The sequence below is a fragment of the Dermacentor variabilis genome, chromosome 3, assembly GCF_050947875.1.
Source record: "Dermacentor variabilis isolate Ectoservices chromosome 3, ASM5094787v1, whole genome shotgun sequence".
Taxonomy (NCBI): domain Eukaryota; kingdom Metazoa; phylum Arthropoda; class Arachnida; order Ixodida; family Ixodidae; genus Dermacentor; species Dermacentor variabilis.
The window spans coordinates 185808867-185831995 of NC_134570.1; positions in this window are offsets into that span (position 1 = coordinate 185808867).

Genomic DNA, 23129 nt, shown 5'->3' on the forward strand with positions numbered 1-23129 from the left:
TGAAAACTGGAAGTCATTGAACTGTGGATTAGGTATGTAAAGTCAATTTCTTTCATTTAATTCCAGTTCTCATGGTATATGTGCCCAAGAAACAAGTACAAAAACATGCGAAAGTGAATGCCACCAGGATGCCCTGAAGTCGATGCAGAAGTGAAAGCAAGAAAGGCAAGCGAAATTGTGACACATGCTCAAAATCTGGATTTTGAAGACGGGTGACCAGCTGCAAGTTTGCATGCATATTTCACTAGATAAACTGACTCTCCTTCTTTGTTATGTGGCTTAGTTGAAACATTAAGTTGCTTCTCTCGATGTACTTGTTCGTTTCATTTACATTTTTTCTTTAACAAATGCAAACATGCAATCCAGCTATAGCAACTATATCTGCAATGCTGTCATAGATTTTGTAGGTGATCAAAGACGCAAAATATATCGCATCGCCACCTTGAACCTAGAGTGAAACATTAGTTCAAGATTTAGTGGTAGATGCATTTATAGACTAGTAATACAGCATTCGTACTGTAATGTATATTGATATACATACTAAGATGTAGTGAAAAGTGTGTGGCTATGCTCCTCTGACACTTCAGTTGTTTTAACCCTTCATTGATGAGTTCTGCATACAGCATACCAAAAAATATAAATTTTTCTTGCTGATTTTTGGCATTGAGTAAGAAGTTTCTTGTTAAATGTATTGTGCCAACACTGAATGTCAGCAAGTGTCATTTGTCGGTTTAGAGCAGGAACACAGGATGGGAAAGAAAGGACGTGGGACTCATTTTCTTTGGAAAGCACGGTCAGAGGAGACAGACCAGTGCAAGATCTGCTGTCGTGACCTCAGACACACAATGCAAAGAGCTCTCTGTACAGATTCCAAACGCAGCCATATGTCGCTTGGGGAGAAGCCCACTTCTTCCCCCATACTACTAAAGGAGTTTCTAAAAAATATCCTTTATTTTCGTTGATTATGCTTATTCTCAATGTCTTTTGCACATTTAGGTATAAAATAATTTGTTTTGTATTTATATGCGTGCTCATTAAAGGGTTAAACAAATAAAGTGGTTCCAATGAATGTGAATGTATAACTTTAGCGACTCTAGTCACAATGTGTTGATCATTCCATAATCTTTGTGAGACCACGAAACAGGAACTAGGCAGCATGAAAATCACTCAGCAGTACCAAGAAGGAAGTTTCAGCACTTATACAGTACTGCAGAATACACTTCTATGCTGTACCTGTGGTGTACTGTTTATTATGTGGTCTTGATCCCCCTATGGGGAAATAACTGCTTTGCAAGTGCATTGCAGTACTTTAATACTTTAACTGCTTGATGCAAAAGGAAAGTGCCATTATAGTATTACATAAGGATAATGTGTTATGAGGCAGTCGCTAGACGCGGTATGTCACAGCACTGAGTTGCCGGCGGCCATTATAATTAGCTGTTTTCTGTGGCATTTTTAACTTGACAGAACATAGTGAGCATTATTTGATCAATAAACAATACTACATAATTCTGGCCCTTATTTGGAACTTTGTCTCATCTCCGTGATGAGCGCAACCCGCTTTTGATGTTACTGAGATGGAGTGACTCCTTGCAAAGCAGCAGGGTAGTCTTGTTAATGATGCTGTCATTCACACTTACGCAGATCGTTTAGTAGGCATTAGCTCAGTGCCATTCCCCTATAGAATCACAGCTTGCATTTCATTCATGTATAATAGAAATATTCTGTAGATTTCATGTGAAAATGTGACATTGGAGGGCATTATGCTATAAGTTCACAGCAGTGAGCCCCATTATTGGAAGACAGCTGTTGTCTCAAATTACTTACAGCAAAGTGAAGCCATGTACAATGTACATGTGCAGTTTAGTATGGGCCACAATGACCAAAACAAACATAAATAATGTTCTCGTATTGCAAAAGAAAATTGTTCGAATAATCGCTAATGTTGACAATACAACTACCTCAAAGTGTGCTTTTGAAGCACATAACACTGTCCGCGTCAATCACTTGTATAACTTTAAGTTGTTAAAAAAAATTTATTTCTCAATGGCATCCACTGCCAATTTTCATTCTACTCTGGCATCTTTGGACATGTGTCGTGCTAACATACACATAAGACCTATTAATACATGGAATATACCATGTTTTTGCGCTAATTATAAATTTCAAATGTTGTCTTATAACCTGCCCCATGTTCTAAACACGTATAAACATACAAAAGGGTATACCAAAGCTGAGCTGCGGAAATATTTTGTTGAAATGTGATTTTATGTCTTTGCTAGTAGATGCTGCATGTTTGCTTGGTTATTACTTTTATTATTTCTGAACATATGCGTGACCATTTCAGCGTTTCGATTTTACTGTTCAAATTTTGTGCAAAGATTAATAGACTCTGTATGCATAAATAGTGAATGTTTCTGTTTATTGAATGTGACTATTCTATGTGTGTCTGTTGAAGATTTCCTGCACCACTCTTGTGCTACTGCTTGTAGGGGTTTTCTGGACAGTCAAGCTGTGCAGGCAGCTTTTTGCCAAAAACCTACCCTCCAGTTGAATCTGGAAAATGAACTTATACATATATTCTTCTACTTATTTAAATATGTTCTGCCTATTGTGTATCCACGTGTGTGGGCTTGTGATATGCCCTGATGGCAAGGCCATTTATGGTTCGTTCAAAGAGAACATCTACGGATGCATTATAGCTATTCTCTGGCTCCTCTCTTCCTGCTGTAAACTGGATTCTCTGCTTATAAGAAATAAGTGTTCCTTGTGATTACTATATGTGCTCTTGCTAAAGGTTACTGTAATGTGTTCATGTTCTTATTGAATAAAATGTTTACAAGGTTTTAACAGTTGTGCTGTTCTTTCAGATCTTAACCGGAGCAGGCAGCATTTGACGCAAACATGGAGGCAGTGCTAATGGAAACATTTAGGAGGTGAGACAATAGTCTTTTTTGACAAATTGGATGAAATGACGGCCAAGAAGTTGCATTTTTGAAACATTATGGGATGTACTTACTATGCCGGCACCACGAGGATATTGAACTGGCGCTATTTATAATGTCCGGTTTTGCATTTATCTGGCCTTGAGGCATATTTCTTTTCTTCCATTAGCATCAATGCTGTATGATTGCTTTGATTTGGTGAGATTGTAAATTTATCGCTTAATATCAATATTGAAATTTAATTCCTCTGTCCATGTATGCCTCCATGGCATATTGAAATAAATGAGTCCTTTGTCATGGCAAAGGATTAAATCCTTTTTCAAATGCCTGAAATGCTAAATTACCTCATAAGTTTGGACATATTGCAGCTGTTTAGTATGCTTTGTAAACTGAAGCATAATGTTTCTCAAGGTTGGCCATTGATTCCAATTTAGCAAATCAGACTGTTGTCTTCTGTTTTTGCCAGGTATAGTCCATTGATGCATTTGAGGTTAATACAGTGATAGTAGCGAAATATTTGCTCTTGGTGTTTCACTCAATGTAGTGTTATGTATGTGCTCAGTGTCTTTTTTTGGTTGTTTATAGTATTGCAGTTTATCATAACATATAATGGTGGCTGAATAACTATGCATTTGTTGCACATGCAAACTAAAATCTATTATGTTGTGAGCTTCCATCTTAGTGTAGAGAGAGTCTATTCACTACCCAGGCAGAGGTCACAGCAGTTGCTACAAGGGGTCTGGTTAAGTACCAAGAGGTAGTTTCACCAACTCTTGTGATGGTAATCATGTACACCACCATTGTGAGTCTTCAAATGACTACCCTAGGAAGGGTCATTGTTGCCATTCCAAAGGGTACCACTGACTACCAAGGGGTACTTGCATGGACCACTGAGGTAGGCACATCAACTCCTGCTTTGGGAGTAATACATACACCTCAGTAGTTCTTGCGGGAGAGTCACCGGTACTGAGGGAGTCGACCACACTGTGTCTCCAAGAGAGTACGTGTTACCACCCAAAAGGTAGTTTAACCAACTCTTGCCATGGTAGTCATGTACACCACCATTGTGAGTCTTCAGATGACTACCCTAGGAAGGGTCATTGTTGCCATTCCAAAGGGGTATCGCTGACTACCAAGGGGTACTTGCATGGACCACTGAGGTACTCTCATCAACTCCTGCTTTGGGAGTAATACATACACCTCAGTAGGTCTTGCGGGAGAGAGTCACCGGTACTGTGAGGGAGTCGCCTGCACTGTATTTTCAAGAGAGTACGGGTTACCACCCAAAAGGTCATCATATGTGCGACGAGCAGATACACCCCGAAAAGAGTCGCTTGCGACTACCTTTTTTTTAAGAGTGTAGTGGTACTAGGTAGGTGGAGAAGTTTTGAAGAAGAAAAACGCGATTAAGGAAATGTATACAAAAATGCTAGAATGAAAAAAAAGACATGTATCGTACACCCGATTAAAGCAATCAGGATAGGTGACTGTTTGTCACCGTCCCATTTAGAAGGCAATTACATTAAATGATCATCGTCATTATTAGCATCGTATCGTGCCATTTGTCATTTGATGTGACATGGGCCCCGCGTAGCGTTCTTACGGGTTAACTTTGCAGTGCAGTTGAGTTCTCTTCCAATAGGTGTCCCGATATGCAGCAGTTTCGTATAGCATTTGCACGCTGCATATGACTGGACTTATTTAACTCAAGCAGGCTAGATGACTATTTGTGACCACCCTGTTTCGAAGGGGATGCCAATAAACCATCATTATCATTATAAACAACAACAACAACGGTACCCGATAGTGCCACGGCTTAAGGCATGTGACATGCGCGCCATGCATTCTCGATACCCGCGTTTACTCTTCGGTGTGCGGTGCAAGCGAATCTTAGAGCTTCACGCGCGGCTGCAGTCAGGGAACGTCGAGCTCAGCAAACCGCTGTGCAGAGAGCAGAACAAGCCGCAGCTCACCGTCGACACAGGGCGCACAGTTCTGAACGTTCTCGTGAAAACGACGCGAAGAGACTTCTCCGCGAATACGCTGTAGTGCGTGATGCCGAAAATGCAGCTCCTGTGGAGCCACTCATAAAGATTACGCTTTGACTGTGGTGCGTGTACCGCGCAGGCATGTGACTTGTTCCTATTCGCTGCACTCGATCTGCCATCCAGGCCTACATTCCACGGAAGAACACATCCCCGTACGTTACGTCCGGCCTCGTGTGCTCGCCGACGTGCGTGATTTCGTTCCTGCTTGCAGAGCCTCCAGCGTTTCAAGGTGCAACGTCACACCAAGCCTCCATGTGAACAAGTTCTGCTCCTCGAAGCACGCTTCGACACCATTACTCTGGGCACCGGCTGAACTTTACCATCATACTGTAGTTATATGTACTTGCTTACGTTTGCAGATCGGTACGCCCGGTGGCCTGAAGCGGCTCCCATGTCTGACATCACAGCGGAAATAATTGCCTCTAATTCCTGCCCACGCGGATCAGCCGTTTTGTGTGCCGTCGACAGTTACTACTGACCGCGGCAGATTCTTTGAGTCCGCCTTTTTCGGCTTTTCTAACATTTAATTTTGGGCTGTGTGCACACTCACACAACTGCTTCTGAACCGGCATCCAACGGCACGTCTAGAGGCTGCACTGGATATTTAAAGCAGCGCTTGGTGCTCAGCCTCGCGATGACGATTGGGTTTCACACATGCCAGTCATGCCGCCTATCCACCTATCTACCCTCGTACCAGAGCTCTCCTGCTGGGTAACCGAGACGCTTTACAGCTACACGTTTCACTTACCGGTTGATCTCGTCACCACCGCCTGCTAGTGCTGCAGCTTCTTTTCTCCAGCGTCTGTTGCCTTTCTTCTAAAGGTTGCGTCTTTCATCAACTACTGTGCGGACGAGCCCACGTGGCGTTTAGCTGCCCTCAAGCGTGCAAACGGCCTTTCATCATTCGGCCCGTATTGCCGCACCTCGTCATCCTCTTCAACTTCGCTATAACGGCCCCTTCCCAGACGTGAAGCGTTCTGAACACCACTCTATTTTATAATGCGATCAGCGTGGCGACATATTCGCTCTCGATTTGATCAGACCTGCCCCAACCATCAGCGTGCCCACCTAAATGACTTTTACAAGTGACCTTTGCCAGCTGTTTACAGGAAGAAGGCGGTCTATCTGTGGCACATCTTCCTCTGGCATGGCCGTGATTACCCATATGAGCTGTGCAAAGATAGGTTATAGGAGTAAGGAAGAGGAATGAACGGTGGGTGAATCCGCAGTTGGGTATCTCGCAAGCACAGAAATATAGTCCACAATTCTTTAAATGTGCTTAGCAGCCCACAGAGTTATTTCTTCCGACAGCCTCATACTAGGACAGGGTATGAGGCCTACCTAGTTGGTGTTTTGTCTCGTTAAACGGCGTAAAACGGCGCAAGGACGGAAGGAAAACCAAAAAAACGAGCGGACACTACCTACGATAATGTACATCGTAGGCGAATTCCCCACTGTTCTAGAAAAGCTATTTGCGTTATTAAAAGAATGGTGCGCTTTACCGCGTTCATTAGATGATTTGAGAATATTAAACCGGCCTTCGTTGTTTCACTGCGTGATTTTCGGTGATTTCGTTCACCCCTCCTTTTCGGTCGTCTTTGTCTCATTTTGCGCTGTTTAAGAACTCAAACTGGAACTTTTTTTCCTGTGCATGTACTTGATGCGGCTAGTGTTGATGAAGTCGTTGAATTGCATTTATATTATTAACATTTGCTTAGACTGCATTCTGCAGCACAAGTCACCGTTGAACAGGGCCTTACCGAGTCCTGTTGTGTCTTTCTTTCTTTCTTTTTTTTGTTACCGTGTGCAAGCTGCAAAAATTATAAGCATGTTTGAGTTGTTCTACTCCCGCTTGGGCTACTAAGGGTTGGAGTATTGCGTATTTAATAAGTAAAAGGAATACGAGGCGGTTCCGTGGTTTGGATATGATGGCGGCGTTATTTCGATTATCAATATTGTTATGGTCGGTGTGTATTAGGTGGTGGCACATTTGATATCTTATAAATATTATTAGGGTATTTTTGTTCGTTTCGGCGGCTCAGCTTTTACTATTTGGAACCGTGGCTATTCACCTAATGGGAAAGCTGAACGCGTAGGTGTCTCTTGAGCTATCGCTTTAATATATTTTATATTTATAATTAAAATATTTATATAAAATATAATACAATAATATATATAAAATATATAAAACATAATATTATATTTATAATTATATCTTCTTTATATTGTGCATCGCATTGACATGTATAATGCATCGAACCAAATACTTTTTTTTTCGCTTATTTCCTTCACATTGTCAATTGTTGAGCAACGCACTAGTCTAATATGTCTTGATGTGTGTTCATATATCTACTATTGCGATATCATGTGTGTTCATATATATATAACATTTTACCATTTGACATTATATAATTCAGCGCCGTACTTGACACACCAGTCACTTTTCTCCAGTTCCATAGTTTGTATGTGCTCTTTTTGTTGTTCAGGTGCATTTGTACCGAAGTGTAACCCACTCCTGCTTAAGGCCTGGAATTCAGGCTAGCAGTACTTAATCAACAAAAAAATAAAAATACATACCCCTTGTGCTGCCCTGGTGTATCTATTCCGGGGCGGTGGCAAAGCGTGGGCGCATATGAATATCGCATACGAAGTCGAAACGTTTCAAATAGACCAGAGAACAGTCAAATAGGGTAAAGTTCCTCAAGTATGCTAATCGCAATAATAAAGGAAGAAAACCCTACGTGATACCTTTGACAACCGCAGAAGATGACCAAGTGGGACACCAGCTTATCTTCTAGTAATTTTAGTGTCAAACTCAGCTGTCGCAATGGTTCTACACAAGCGCGGATTTTCATCGGATTAGCATTCTTAGGGTACCTCTATGACTTTCCGGGGCCTATCTATCCGTCTCTAGATAGATAGATAGATAGATAGATAGATAGATAGATAGATAGATAGATAGATAGATAGATAGATAGATAGATAGATAGATAGATAGATAGATAGATAGATAGATAGATAGATAGATAGATAGCTTCTCTCACACTTTGGTCACTGGGAGGGTAGTCCGCGGTCTAATGTGTAGTGTATAAGGCTGCTGTGAAGTGGGAACAGGGTTCGAAGCCAACCGTTAGATCAACTTGCGTAACGGGGTTGGTGACCTTGAGTACGTGTCGCTGTTTAGATCGCTGATGAGCCCTTGGAGCACTGGGTGTCTGGCTTTTGGACTATGCAGGTCTTCACTGAACCCCTTTTACGGACATTTGAGTCTGCGGATATTTGACAGTAAGTATGTAGGGCCCTTCAACGAACGTCTTTGATGATGAGTGATGCACTTTAGAGAAAAAGAGAGCTTTCAAAATATATCTGGTGCCCCACGGAATCGAACCCGCGCTTGGAAGAGCCGCGCTTGAATTCCTGGTTGGCCGCAAGATGGAGCAGCATATGCAGGAGAAAATTAAAAGGTGAAAGTGAACGTTGGTTGTCAGAAACACGTGAGAGAAACAACGCCGCACCTAGAATATTTCGTAACCACATAAAATGAATAGGCAGGAAGTCAACAAATATACAACATATCCTAGACGAAGATGAAAACAGACTGGAAGAAGAAGCGCCAATAAATTAGATCCGAAAAATAACAGCCGAATCTTTCCAAGGAAATGACGAGGTTGTATTTGAAGAAAAAAAGAGCGTGAAAGAGACCCAGGTGATAAAGGAACTGCTGCTGACAAAGTTCAACTGGAAAAAATCCGAAGAGAAAATTCCTAAGTGCACAGCCACAGGTCTAGGCGAAAGTACCCTTAGGCTTATTAATGAACTAGAACCAAAAAGTAAGGAAGCTTTCGTGAAAGCAATGGAAAAAGCTTTAAAAGATAGACGTCTACCAGACAGTTGGCGACAAAGTAGAATGAATTTATTTATAAAGATAAGGACCAGAACGATAGAATTCACTCGTATAGACCGTTTACCGTTACATCTGTAATATACAGGCTAACAATGCAGGCAATCAAATTAAAGCTTTAAGCATGGGTAGAGAATAATGACATTTTGGGAGAACTTCAGAATGGCTTGAGAATAGGCAGGCATTTAGATCATAACTTATTTGTTCATACTCAGTGTACTGAAATATCAAAATTAAAAAGCAGACAGTTATATGTAGAATTTTTAGACATTACAGGAGCCTATGACAACGTACACCGCAACATTTTGTGGGATATTCTGGAAGGGCAAGGCTTAGGTGACGATTGTCTACAGCTTTTCAGAGAGATTTACCTAGAAAATACCGTTTGCGTTGAATGGGAAGGGATGAGGAGTGAGGAGAGAGTTCCTATCAACAAGGGACTGAAGCAGGGGTGCCTTTTAGCCCCACTGTTGTTTATGATGTACATGGTGAGGATGGAGAGGTCGCTAGAAGGAAGTAATATCGGGATTAATCTCTCATACAAACAAGCGCGTACAGTAGTAGAGCAGCAGCTTCCAGGTTTATTTTATGCGGACGACATTGTGTTGCTAGCTAACAAGCAAAGTGATTTGCAACGTCTGGCTGATATCTGTTGACAGGAAGGCAACAATTTAGGTTTTAAATTTATTGTTAGAAAATCAGGGGCTATGGTATTCAATGAAAACAGTGAAGAGACAGTGGCGATACAGGGTCAGGAAATACCTCGCGTAACAGAATATAAGTACATTGGTATATGGATAAACGAAGTCAATAGATATGTGGAAACACAGTAAAAAACAACTGTAAAGGAGAAGAGAAATGCAGCCATAATGAAGTACAGAGCGCTATGGTGATACAATAGGTACGGGGTCCTTCGGGGTATGTGGAAAGGTATAATGATTCCAGGACTTACTTTTGTAAATGCGGTTGTTTGCTTTAAATCAGGGGTACAATAAGGACTCGACGGGAACCAAGGGTCAGTGGAACGCCTCGCATCGGGCGCTCACGTAAAGAATACAAATGAAGCTGTTGAGGGTGATATGGGTGGGAATAGTTTTGAAGTGGGGGAAGCTCGCAGTATTATTGAGTGTGAGGAACGGCTGAGAAATAAGGAAGAAAGTAAATGGGCTGGGAGAGTGTTCCAGGTATCTGTACAGGAAAAACATTGATTCACAGTGCAGGAAAATAACTAGGGAGCATACGAGCAATTATGTGGCCTGTAGGGTTGGCAACACAGCAACAAAGACGGTCAAGCGGAAATTCAGAGAGGCTGAAATAATCTCATGGGTGGCAGCAACGGAAAAGAAACCTGCCATGAGTAAATACTTAAGAGGAAAAAATGAAATCAGGAAAGAAACAATTTATAATATCTCAAAGGAAAGCTCATTACTTTTCGAAGCGAGGTTGGGATTCCTTAGAACACGCACCTATAAAGCGAGATATAAGAAGAAAGAAGAAGCATGTGGTTGCTGCGGTAAAGCTGGGGAAACTATGGAGCATGCTTTATTAGAATGTGAAGACGTCTGTACAGCGGTTGATTTATGCACCACTGGCCTCCTTTAAGCCCTTGTATTCAGCGAGAGCAGTGGAAAAGTAAGCACGTCCGCAATAGGGATTAGTAAGAGATAATTGGAAGATTGGTGCAAGAAAAGTAGGGAAACGACAAAAACCGGAGACGTACAAAAGCACAGTTCACAATAGCGGATGAGAAAATTTGTTTCTGGTTGTTCATAGTGTTTTTTCTCTACTTTTTTATTTTTTAACCTAGGTAGGACATTAGGCAGTATAATAGCAAGAGCTTGGTGGCGCAACCCACCACTCCGTTCCAAAGGGGACGCTCATAACATCCATCCCCATCCATCCATCCTAGCGCGAGAGAGGAGTACTGCTACATACCAAAGATGTTATATAAAGCCTATCCAGTAGCAGACCCACCAGCCGCCACCTACGGTATATATTAAAGCCACCGGCGGCCATATTGCTAGAGGCAAAAGAGCGTGGCGCCAGCAGAGACGCCCGTGTTTTATGCGCGGCGCAGCCTGAGTTTAAAGTTTCGCGATGAAGAATACCAAATTAATCGTTTTTGGAAAGGATATAGTCCCGCACTAGCGCGTCACTGTTGTCGATAAAAAATATGCGTATGTCGATTTATAGCCCCAGGCATTGAGAAAAGCTATCAGCGGGACATTCTGCCAATCGTACTCTCTCGATTGGTTAAATAGTTAACGGTCTCTCCCTACAAACTAAGCTTGTTTGTTGTGGGTGCGTAATGGACATTCATCACCGTTAAGCCACTAATTGACGATAAAGTTACGATAGGCGCTGTTGTGCGACGCTTTACGGGAACAGTCCCGCAGAATCCCCGCACAATCCCCGCAGCCTTTGGCATGCTCATTTGTATTGCTGGCATTTCTGAAGTGATGTTATGGACGATGACGCCATTCTCGCCAACATTGATAAATACATTACCACTGGTCCTTTCATAATATTCTGCGGCAGAAGTTTGAAGTAACAATGAATAAAGCGCTGTGAATATGTGCCTATCTGCGTTCTTACCTGTTTTTACAGTAAATTTTTCCAATGACTAGTAATTTCTATAACAAGCAATTTTTTTGCTATCCTAAGAGCCTCGGGTTATAATCATGGTAACGTTATTCACGTGCAAATATGGTAATTACTCTTTGTTTTAGTACACAGCATTGCCAAGCTGGTACACACAGGGCACCGCAATCTATATGTGCAGCATCCAGAACACCTTAACAGTCGTATACTGCAACCCAAGCTTGCGTGAAGTGAACCCCACAGTGAAGTTGCTTGCAGAGAAACTTCACTGTGGAGGTTTTCCATATTTTATATGCGCTTGGACAAATTGATGGCACTCGTACATCTGCTCTAGAAGCTTTTAATGTAACCCACACAACTACTGAAATATCAGTCAGCAATCCTACGCAGATATAGGAATACCAGAAAACATTTGCAATCAACACGTGAACTTTAATATGCATAATTGTTCGCCATACGATCTAAGTTGGTAGCTCAGGTTCTGCAAAAGTTATTTTGTTAAATCTTAGAATCATGAAGGGAGCGTCCACGCTGCTTCTTCGCAATTCATTCGCTTAGTATTCTGAGTTATGTGGTGTACCCAAAACCTTGTGTAGTACTCAGCAATATTTATTTATTTATTTATTTATTTATTTATTTATTTATTTATTATACCCTCAGGGCCAAATGCATTACAGAGGGGAGTGGGTGATATAGGTTACAAAGACAATAAATTCAATGCAGTGAATTTTGTTAGAACATAATTTCAACATTCTCCAAAATAAACAAAGGTTGTTAGTGCATCATGAAATCTTTGATTGTCTTCAATGGCTGCAATATCGGGAGGGAGGCGGCTCCATTCGACAGATGTCTGGGGAAGGTAGGACTGAAAACAAGCTTTATTTTTGCAATTTTTGATGCCAACCTTGTGCCGATGATCAATGCAATGGGAGATGTATTCCGGTAGTGAAATAAAATCGTCATGTAGCGTGACGTGATGACATATCTTGTGGAATAGTGTGAGGCGACTGTTTTTACGGCGAAATTTTAAATATGGGAGAGAAAGGTTAGTTTTCATGGCTGTGATACTTGCAGTAAGGTTGTAATTTGAAAAGATGAAGTGAACGGAGTTGTTTTGTATAAGTTCGAGAGAAGATACAAGATTTTCATGCCCAGGGTCCCTTATAGATGACGCGTATTCAAGCTTAGGTCGTATTAGTGATTTATAAAGTAGAAGTTCTAGGGACGAAGGAGCAGTAGAGAAGTGGCGACGTAAATAGCCTAGCATGCGATTAGCGTTATTGGTAACGTATTCAATATGGACATTCCAGGTGAGGTTTCGTGATATATGTATGCCTAGATATCTATATGATGCGACGGAATCAAGAGGAATGTCATTAAAACAATAAGAAGGGGGAGTGTTAGAGCAGCGAGAAACACGCATGAACTTACATTTGTTAATATTTAATTCCATTTTCCAAGTTTTGCACCTGTTAGAGACCAAATTAAGATCGGTCTGGAGAGTATTAATGTCGTTGAGGTTACGTATTTCACGGAAAATTACACAGTCGTAAGCAAAAAGGTGGCTGGCAGAAGATAGGGTGGACGGAAGGTCATAAATATCAATTAAGATTGAGGTTGTCCGAGGACAGACCCTTGTGGTACACCAGATAGCACGTTAGTAAGCGGCGAGGTTGTGCCATTAGTGAAAACAAACTGCCAGCGGTTGAGAAGGAAAGAATGAATCCATCTAAAGACATGTGGATCAAGGTTAAGATGACTTAATTTATAAAGCAACAATTGATGGCACACTTTATCAAAAGCTTTCGCGAAATCTAAAAAGATGCAATCGGCGCAAGATGACTGGTGAAGAATGCAATGCAATTTATCAGTGAATTACAGTAACTGCGTTTCGCAGGAGTATGTTTGACGGAAGCGATGTTGCGGAGAAGAAAAAAACTTATCATCAAGAAAGGTCTATTAAAGTTTTGCATCCATCCATCAAGAAAGGTCATCATCATCGTCATCATCATCATCATCATCAGCCTGGTTACGCCCACTGTTGGGCAAAGGCTTCTCCCATACTGCTCTAACTACCCCGGTCACGTACTAATTGCAGCCATGTTGTCCCTGGAAACTTCTTAAAGGGAAGTTGAAACACTTTTCGAAAAAAATGAGTTCTCTGCTGCATTCTACAGTTTTGAGTCTGCTGAACACGAATATCTGGTTCAAAAAGGGCGGAAACAAACGCAAGCGGCTGTTTTTTCATGAAAACGCGCACCAGCGCCTCAGGGCATCGCACGAACGCCGCTGTTGCCCGTGATTGGTCGGGGCCGCTGTGACGTCATTCGCGGCAGTCGTGGGTCGGCGGCGCCGTTTCAGAGCTTAGCACGCTGTTCTTTTTTGGCTTCATAGCTGAGTTGTAAGCATTATGGAACGTTCTCGCTGTCTCGGACAGCTTGTATTTTCGCCGTACATGTTCGAACCAACAGCCGATACGGAAAACGATGGCGGCAACGGCGGCAACGACGATGTTGAGTGTGCCAACAGCGAGAGCGATGTGTGCACCTTCTCGCGCGTTGGAAATCTTAGCTCGTACGTATGTTGCTGCTGTTTTTTTTCATGTAGCTGCACGTTCCAATGACGGGAGAAAAAATGCGCTAAAGTGTCACTGGGAACATGCTGCTGGAAGAATGCCGAAACACTAACTTCTCATTAGATTGTTAACACGGGTGCAATTCCGCGATATCAAGCACCTTGCCGCTGCTTATCTAAAGTCCCGTGGTTTTTTGAGTGTTGATGCACGATCGCGAACATAAGTGTCGCGTTTCAAAGCACGCACATGCAGTGCTGCGAGGTATAGTCATGGAAGTTGCTTATCATACACATCTAGACATGGCCAGATGTATTATATGTGCAATATTCACACTGTGGTTCAACGACTTTGCGATTGTGGCTCGATCAAGAATCGGTATGCGTGCTCCATGCTAGTGTTGACATAAAGATATTAGGCAGTTTTAGCACCGCCGTGTGGTAAACACGATAAGTGCAACCGTTCGTCTAATGTCACTAGGCAAGCCTATACTCCATTTCATACAGCAGGTGCAACGCTGTGGAAGCTACGCACGAAGTCCGGTCACCAAAATTTATTACTGCGCGCGTTTCCTTCTATGCTTCGCAGCGTGCCAGCGGCGTTTGCTCGCGCGAGCATGCACGTGAAGCTGCCGCGACGGGCTGCAATTAAAAAATGCCGTAAAGAAAATAAAAGATTTAAAGATTTAAAAGAACGTGTTAGCAGCCGTATAAGTGCACGGATTGTTTCTATGGGTAAATTCTTTTTTTCAATTCATATTCATATATTTCATATTCATTTCATTCATATCTTTTTCATTTCATTCATTTTTCATTCATTTCATTTTTTTTTTCATTTCATATATGAAAATTTTCTCAAAAATCGGGCCAAGAAACACCGAACTTTTTCTAAGTGCGAACGCAGCCACTGCAAGAAGTATCTCAAGCCTCCACAGCGTTGCACCTGATGTATGAAACGGAGTGTAGCAACGCTAGCAACAACGCGTTTCCGCATTTGTCGTAAGGCTATCAGGCTATCACGGAAATGGTCCGAGCAGAACACAGTTGATTTCGTCGGCACGAACTCATCTCTCCTCACAGCACGGACCCACTGCGCTGCAAGCTTCTTGTCCTTCGGGAACCTGTGAAACACCACATCGACTCGCCCGCCTGTGTTCGCGCAGCCGAATGCTGCACAGAACGAGGGTATGTTGGGCGCCCTTGGCTGTAGGCACTCACGCAGCACAAAAGGAAAGAACAGTTTACGAAAATCGCAAAAGAATACAAACGTGAGCGGCGGCGGCGGCGGCAGATCTCTCGTAGCGTCGTTCAGTAAAGCGCAGGACGGAAAGAGGCATGCCAGCACATGCCAGCACGCCGGTCCGGCAGCTCGGTCCCCGCGAATGACGTCACTGTCGCCGGTTCTCTCCTCTGGCAACCACCTCACCCGGCGCTCCGGGACGCGATGGGGGCGTGTCCACAAAGGTGATTTAGAAAGCGATTTGCGCCCCTTATATTAACAAAACGAAGAAAAGATTTCGGAACCGTAAATTATTAGGTCTGTTCTTCCCAATCCCAGCAATTCATGGAAACTGAAAACCGTTTCAGCTTCCCTTTAATCTCATCCGCCCACCTAACTTTCTGCCACCCTCTGCTACGCTTCCTTTCCCTTGGAATCCATTCTGTAACTCTTAATGACCATCGGTTATCTTCCCTCCTCATTACGTGTCCTGCCCATGCCCATTTCTTTTTCTTGATTTCAACTAAGATATCATTACCTCGCGCTTGTTCCCTCACCCAATATGCTCTTTTCTTATCCCTTAACGTTACACCTATCATTCTTCTTTCCATAGCTCGTTGCGTCGTCCTCAATTTAAGTAGAACCCTTTTCGTAAGCCTCCACGTTTCTGCCCCGTACGTGAGTACAGTAAGACATAACTTTTCTCTTGAGGGATAATGGCAACCTGCTCTTCATGATCTGAGAATGCTTGCCAAACGCACCCCAGCCCATTCTTACTCGTCTGATTTCAGTCTCAGGATCCGGATGGGCAGTCGCTACCTGTCCTAAGTAGATGTATTGCCTTACCACATCCAGTGCCTCACTACCTATCGTAAACTTCTGTTCTCTTCCGAGACAATTAAACATTACTTTAGTTTTCTGCAGATTAATTTTTAGACCCACCCTTCGGCTTTGCCTCTCCAGGTCAGTGAGCATGCATTGCAGTTGGTCCCTTGAGTTACTAAGCAAGGCAATATCATGAGCGAATCGCAAGTTACTAAGGTATTCTCCATTAACTCTTATCCCCAATTCTCCCCATTCCAGGTCTCTGAATACCTCCTGTAAACACGCTGTGAATAGCGTTGGAGAGATCGTATCTCCCTGCCCGGCGCCTTTCTTTATTTGGATTTTGTTGCTTTCTTTATGGAGGACTACGGTGGCTGCGGAGCCACTATAGATATCGTTCAGTATTTTTACATACGGCTCGTCTACACCCTGATTCCGCAATGCCTCCATGACTGCTGAGGTGTCGACTGAATCAAACGCTCAATGAAGAAAGTTGGCGATGTGCCTAAAAATTATATGTTCTAGTAATTTGCAGCATGTGCTAGTCAGTGAAATGGGACGATAATTTTGAGGCAAGTGCTTATTACCGGATTTGGGAAGTGGGACCACCTTCCCGATTTTCCAGTCGTTAGGGAGGCTTGATGAATCGAGAGTCTGCTGGAACAGTTTTGTTAGTATAATTGAAATACAAGTGCAGGTACTTTTTAGGAATTTAGAACTAATTTCAGAATTGCGCCCGCTCTTGTGATCTAGCCCACCTTTTACAACAAATTTTCTTTCTGGGCTAGGTGGTGCAAATTCTTGAATATGAAACCTACGAAGCATAAAGACGCATAAGCAGGAGAAGTGGTCCGAAGGAACAGTGAACTTTCAACTCTTCCCTTGCAAGTCCAGCGCTCGTGCTGTGCACTCCCCCTGTGTATTCGTAATTCTGCGCTGGCTCCCGTACTGAAACACAGGCGCTGCGTTGAACGGACACGGTACAAGCCAAAGTAATTACGTCGTCGTACAAGCACACTGCACGTGTATTCGAGCACAACCCGAGACCGTTACGTGCCACCGGCGAAATCCCGTCATCTCCTTTAAACATGAAGCTCATGCATGGGCTGCATAAAAACTGCACGCAGAGAGGGGCCAGCAAGTATTGATAGGACGTAAACGCAAATGCAAGAATCACATAAGCGCGTCTTTGGAGCACTTTCCCAACCCCAACCGGATGAAGAAAACGCACGCACGACGCGCACGACAGTCCCGAGTAGACGACGGGAGCTTGCGTTACAAGTGAGGCATGACTTCTGGCGCCTTCTTTACGTGACTGGTACAGCTACGACCTACTCAGATGTTTCACTGCCCTCGGGAAACATGCCACAATATGTGTTGCAAGAGCGCACTACCAGTAAGCACGACAAACACACTCTGCAACAGCCACTACCCTTTTGCTCGCCATCTTGATAGAGCTTATTGCCTCTATCAAGATTGCGGTGACCGGCTTCACTTTTGAAGGGCCGCCTCCGTTTCAGAAGTTCAAGTAGGTAACCTCCCTGTTTCAAGCACGTTTCGGAGTTTGAAATAAGGTGTGCCACTATGTTGCTTCAATGCTAATAGTATTACCATCGGGTTTCATCGTGCAATTAGGTTTGCTGCAGTTTCTTTAAAGGACACCTAAAGTCGCGTGATTGTGTGAAATTTGCAAAAATACTTCCTCAAAAACTTTGCTTGCGCTTCAGTGTCAGTACTTTCGCCAGATATATGTACCAGGCGGCGCTGTAAGTCTATCGAAGGTAACCGACTATGCAATGTCCACGTGCTGTTGCGCTATACAAAAATAAAACTGGGATGATTTAATGACGCGCGGTCGGTGTAGGCAAGCTAACGAGAAGAGTCTTTCATGCGGACTCTATTACACCGGCAGAATACTGCTCCCCTCTGGTCACACAAGAGCGTAACTCTTTAGAGCGGTTGCAGACGTGGAATAAGGCCGCACTTTTCAGGGGCACGCTCGTCCCTCAAAAGCAAGCGGCAGGGTGCCACAAAATATCAAAATGGAAAGGAAACGAGGACACCACTTTTTCTGTGAATGCCGTTGGTTGCATTGAAAGGATGAAGCCACCTGAATGTCACATAAGGAAACACCGTGAAGAAATACCTAAGCTCTGGTGACACAACTTAGAGCACGTGTCGGAAGGCATACGCGTGCCTTCGACACGTGCTCCAAGTTGTGTCGAAGGCACGATTACGAAAGAAGATTAAAATACGATTACGAAAGAAGATTAAAAATAAAATCCGGATATGACGTTCCGAAACCACGATGTGATTGACGCAAGCCATAGTGGGACGAAAGAAGATATAGTCGTGTGGGCTGAAACAGAAGTGGTGTACGCCATCACATGAAACGAAAAACGAGATATGGGGTCATCGAAATGAGCAACAAAATTATTGGTTATCGATTGGCATCTTTTATCGACTGCAGTTCTAGCGAAATGGTCTTAGCACGCAGCATTCTATGGCTTGGATTTTTACGGATTATCTTTTAGTATTTTATGCCGCGTATTCTTCTCTAAAGGGTTCTCGCTGCGCGTTTTTGCGTGCGGTGTGTGTATGCTTAAGTGCATGCGCGTGCATTTGAAACGCTTTCACAGTCACCCTGAACATGGGTGACTGTGGTGACTGAACATGGGTGATAATCGCATCTAGGGTTTTATGTATTTCACATCGTATCTCCGACGAACGTTAGGAGTAACTGTATTCCACCTGCCAATTCTATCACAGTGGGTGGGATTCGGTAGGTTTACAGGTTCAGATGTCGTCAATCTTCTCTGCAGCCAAGCCACCACCTGAATGAAACTACCTGAGTGAAAATTAGGTATTCAAGTAAAATGGTCCCATGGGGACTATACTAACATTAATTATTTTAGTGATACTTCACTTTAAGAGACAATTCTCCCTTGGTAAGAATTGTTTTGCTTTCTTCGGTCTTATGTTCTTGGTAATTTCCTGTCCTTTTGGCACCAGTAGTACTTTCCGTGCATCAGCTGATTTACGAAAGTACGTTCGTTTTTTATCAGTATTTATTTATTTATTTATTAAAATATTTTCAAGGTCCAAAGGCACTACAGAAATGAGGGGGGATAATTGCAAGACGTGCAGCTAACAAAGAAAAGATACATTGCAAGGCATCTCGTAAAGCGATCTTGAACTCTTGGTCATCAGTTATGCTGCCGATTGTGGAGGGAAGGTGGTTCCCTGTGACGCTTGTTCTAGGAACAAAAGAGTCATTGCACAATTTTCTATGACAAGATGGTAGACGCACCTTGAAGCGATGATCAGTCCCTCTTAATATATACTGAGGTGGATGAAACAGAACATCCTTCAAATCATAGTTAAAATAATACGTTTTTCGAAAAAAAGTTAAGGCAAGATGAGTTTCGGCGCTACAAAAAGTCATGCAAGTTGAGGGTACTCATCAAAATTGTGAGATTGGAATGATATGAATAATTAGATAAGATGAAACGTGCCGCGCGATTCTGAATGGCTTCAATAGTGTTCAATAGTTCGCTAATGGTGGGATCAGTCGGTGCGGACTACAAACGGTTGTCGTCACGGGCGCATTGGCGCTAGCCTGTGGGGTGGCCTCGAAAATCTGTGCGTTGCCGCCGCTCTCCTAGAGTTTGAGCTTAGGTTTTAGGACTTTCTTCTCTCGCTGTAGCAGTTTCTGCTGCAGGGCCATTTGTCCTTTCTCCGCATTGCGCTCCTCTATTCTCTTATCGCGCAGTCTCGCACGCTCGACCTCAACCCATTCTCTTAATACTGCCTCTTTGTGAACCTCGACCTAGACCGTACAATTTGTCTGTTTTCATCTCTCCCATCCCTGCGTGAGCGTTAGCTGTGGATGGTTAAAGGAAGTCGTGCAACGGGGGTTCGTGTACCCAGGGCTCAACACACAGCGACAAAGACATGGAGAATAGACATTGTCTATATCCTTTCTTTGCCAGGGTGTGCTGAGCATTTACATACACACAAACATAAGAACACATATAACACTTAAACAAGTCTAGCGCAGGCTTCGCGGTTCTATTCTAGTCGCGCGTGCTTAAGCGGCCAAGTCCGCTGTCGTAAAGTGTCCGCTCAAACCCGACGGGTGGCTAACCCATGCGCAGTTCCACGGCGGTGTCCTCACAGTACTCCGAATGCCCGCTGCCATGTCGTCTAGTCAAGCTGCCACGCCCCGGCACCGGGAAAAAGGGCAAAGAAGACGCTCCTACCGAAAAGTCTCCTACAGTTACATACATTTCCCTAAGTGAATGCATTTGTCCTAGATTTCAGACGAGTCCTTTTAACGCCTGCGCATTAACATTTGTGCTAAAGGCGCAATTCGCAATAAATAATGTGGCCAATGGGAAGCAGCATTGCCGTTCTTCTCATGAGAGCGAGAGCTTAGACATGAGGATCAAAAGCTTCGCGAACAATTAGGAGAAGGAAAGGAAACATTTACGACTCGCCCTTTCTCGCTCCTAATTAGCTCGTCGTTCCTGCTCCTCTCGAATAACTTTATTCTTTGACACCTTTGTGTAGTGGAGTTCTTGGTGCACCTTTTTTTTTCTCATGCTTGTAAAGATATATTCTGCAGAATGGCCGCCGCTATATGCAGGATAATTGAGCTGCTGATTAGGGACAAAATCACCTTAACTTATCAGATGCTTGTTTCTAGCGAGTGAATCTGACTTGTTCTGGTCTGGCTATAACACTTTTGTGTACTTTACGCAATCAGAGTGAACCTCTGCAACACATCTTTTTGACTTTCTGCCGTTTCATTATTCAACGGGAAAGATTCTTTGAAGATCCCTAAGATCCCAGAAGATCCGAAGATCCCAGAGTGGGTTGCGCGATTTCTCTAAAGAACAAGGTACGAGTAATTTTATAGAGACATCCTCCTCATCGCATGCGCTCTGGGTCTCTCGCTGTAATCTAGTTTTTTACGATTTTGCCAGTTTAGTGAACGCAGTTTCACTAATAATGAGCAACAAGGCACCGGGAAAGAGGGCAAAGACGCTCATCGCTCTGGGCTCGAGGAGCGTGACAGGCCCTGTTCCTGTCAACGTAACAGGGCCGGAAGCACTGCTGGCGGTCACGGAAACTGCAGCACTGCTCGGTTTCGGTGGTGGCTCTCAGGCGGTACCGCAGGCACGGCCACCAATGCGGACCGTTAGCAGCCCGTGCTTGGGCTGCCCGGCTCTGCGATCGAGACAAACCGGTAGCCGTCTCAATCGCTTCTGGAACACCGCCCACCAGGTCGTCGCCGCCCCGTGATCGCTCTGCCGAGCCGTGCAATTCCAAACTACCGTTCGCGCTCTCCTCGCGTGCCGCTCTAAAGCGCACCACCGCGTACTCTATCTTTTCTTCTTCGTCCACTCGTCCCACGCAACGCGCCACTCCTCACATACTCGAACAGTTTTGTTTTCGTTACACATTTCAAGTATGCCAAAACGGTGTATTTCAACGGCGCCGATGCGAAAACACAGCTACATCCCATTTCCAAGGATCAGAAAAGCTTCGTAGAGCCTTGAGCAGCACGCGAGTTTCCCGGAATGCAAAGGTCACAGTGGACCAAAGAAGCTGTCGCTCGCACTCACTTTTGTGAGACCTTAAAGCTTTTCCGCGAAACACGATAAGGCTTCATTTATTTATATACAGGATCGCAGTTCCGCTATATTAATGCAGAGTTATACTCCACAGAATATGACCTTTTAAAGACTGCCTTGACCGCTCGTTTCACTGCGTAGCTCTAACGCTTCTCTCGACAGCTCGCAACGACCACTGGGGCGAGGAGAGTGCGCGCTTGAAAGCTTTTCCCGATCCTTTGCCATTCGTGGCGCCCACAGACGCAATTGACGAAAAATACTTTAAATGAAGCAGCGGCTTAGAAGCAAGCGTTTGTTGTGCTCTCAAGGTGAAACACGTACGCGACGTACTGGAGTCTAATGGAAAACGTGGGTCGGAAGCGGTGAGGGATATGTTTTTGCTGGCTTATCGTTCATGACATGACCTAGCGCAGCACTGACGTGTTTGTAAACTTGCGTAAGATGATACGATAGGAACAAGCGGTAATCTCCCTACCAACTTCGAGTATATCAAGTGTGTACGAATAAAACGGCTATGTTCGCTAAATATCAGAAAAAAAGATTAAAAAACACAACCAGAAATTGGGATATGCAATTGATCGCTTGAAGAAGCACAAGTAGATTGTACAGCTTGATTTCAGCCAGCATGCTTGCAAGAAGACAAAGCCGTGGTATCCAAATGGGTGCTGTTAACTTTTTGAAGACCTTAGGTATATGTACTCGCTCATACTTATCTTTTATCGTTGTATCTGACTTTATTGGGCTTCTATACGGAGTGAGCATTTTAAGTTTTCTACAACTGTTTGAAACCGCCTGTGGCAGGTAACATAATTCCATTCCCTGAGCTGGATTATTTGGAGTGGCGAACTTGCACGAGAAATCGAAATACATAATCAGCTAATTAACACGAATTCACTAATTCATTTTGAATATCTATTTGCGGCACATAAACGTATTGCACTTTGCGAATTCTAGACACTAAATTCGCAAAGCCTATCCACTTCGAATGAATTCCTAGAATGACACCAGTTTGGAGATATGGGCTACAAAACTAACCGCGAAAGTGAACTTTTGTTCCGCTTACTTTTTAAGAAAACCATTTTTTATGCATTGAAGCACAAAAGTAACGGGAACGCCCATGTATTTTGTACCACATTATGGGAACTAATATCTCAGGACTGTTGTCATCCGGCGAGTAATTTCAGGCAGATATGTTTTGCAAACTCACCGGCTGAAATATGTCAATCGCAATATGTTCCTTAACGTAATATAGTTAAGAAGTTATTTATTGAATTTCGGGCAATACGTTGAATATGTGTTTCTATGCCTGGTGCCAGTAATGTCCTGCTTTTCGAATAAGCAAGTTCAAGGACAAGGGTTATGCTATCTGACACAGGCGGT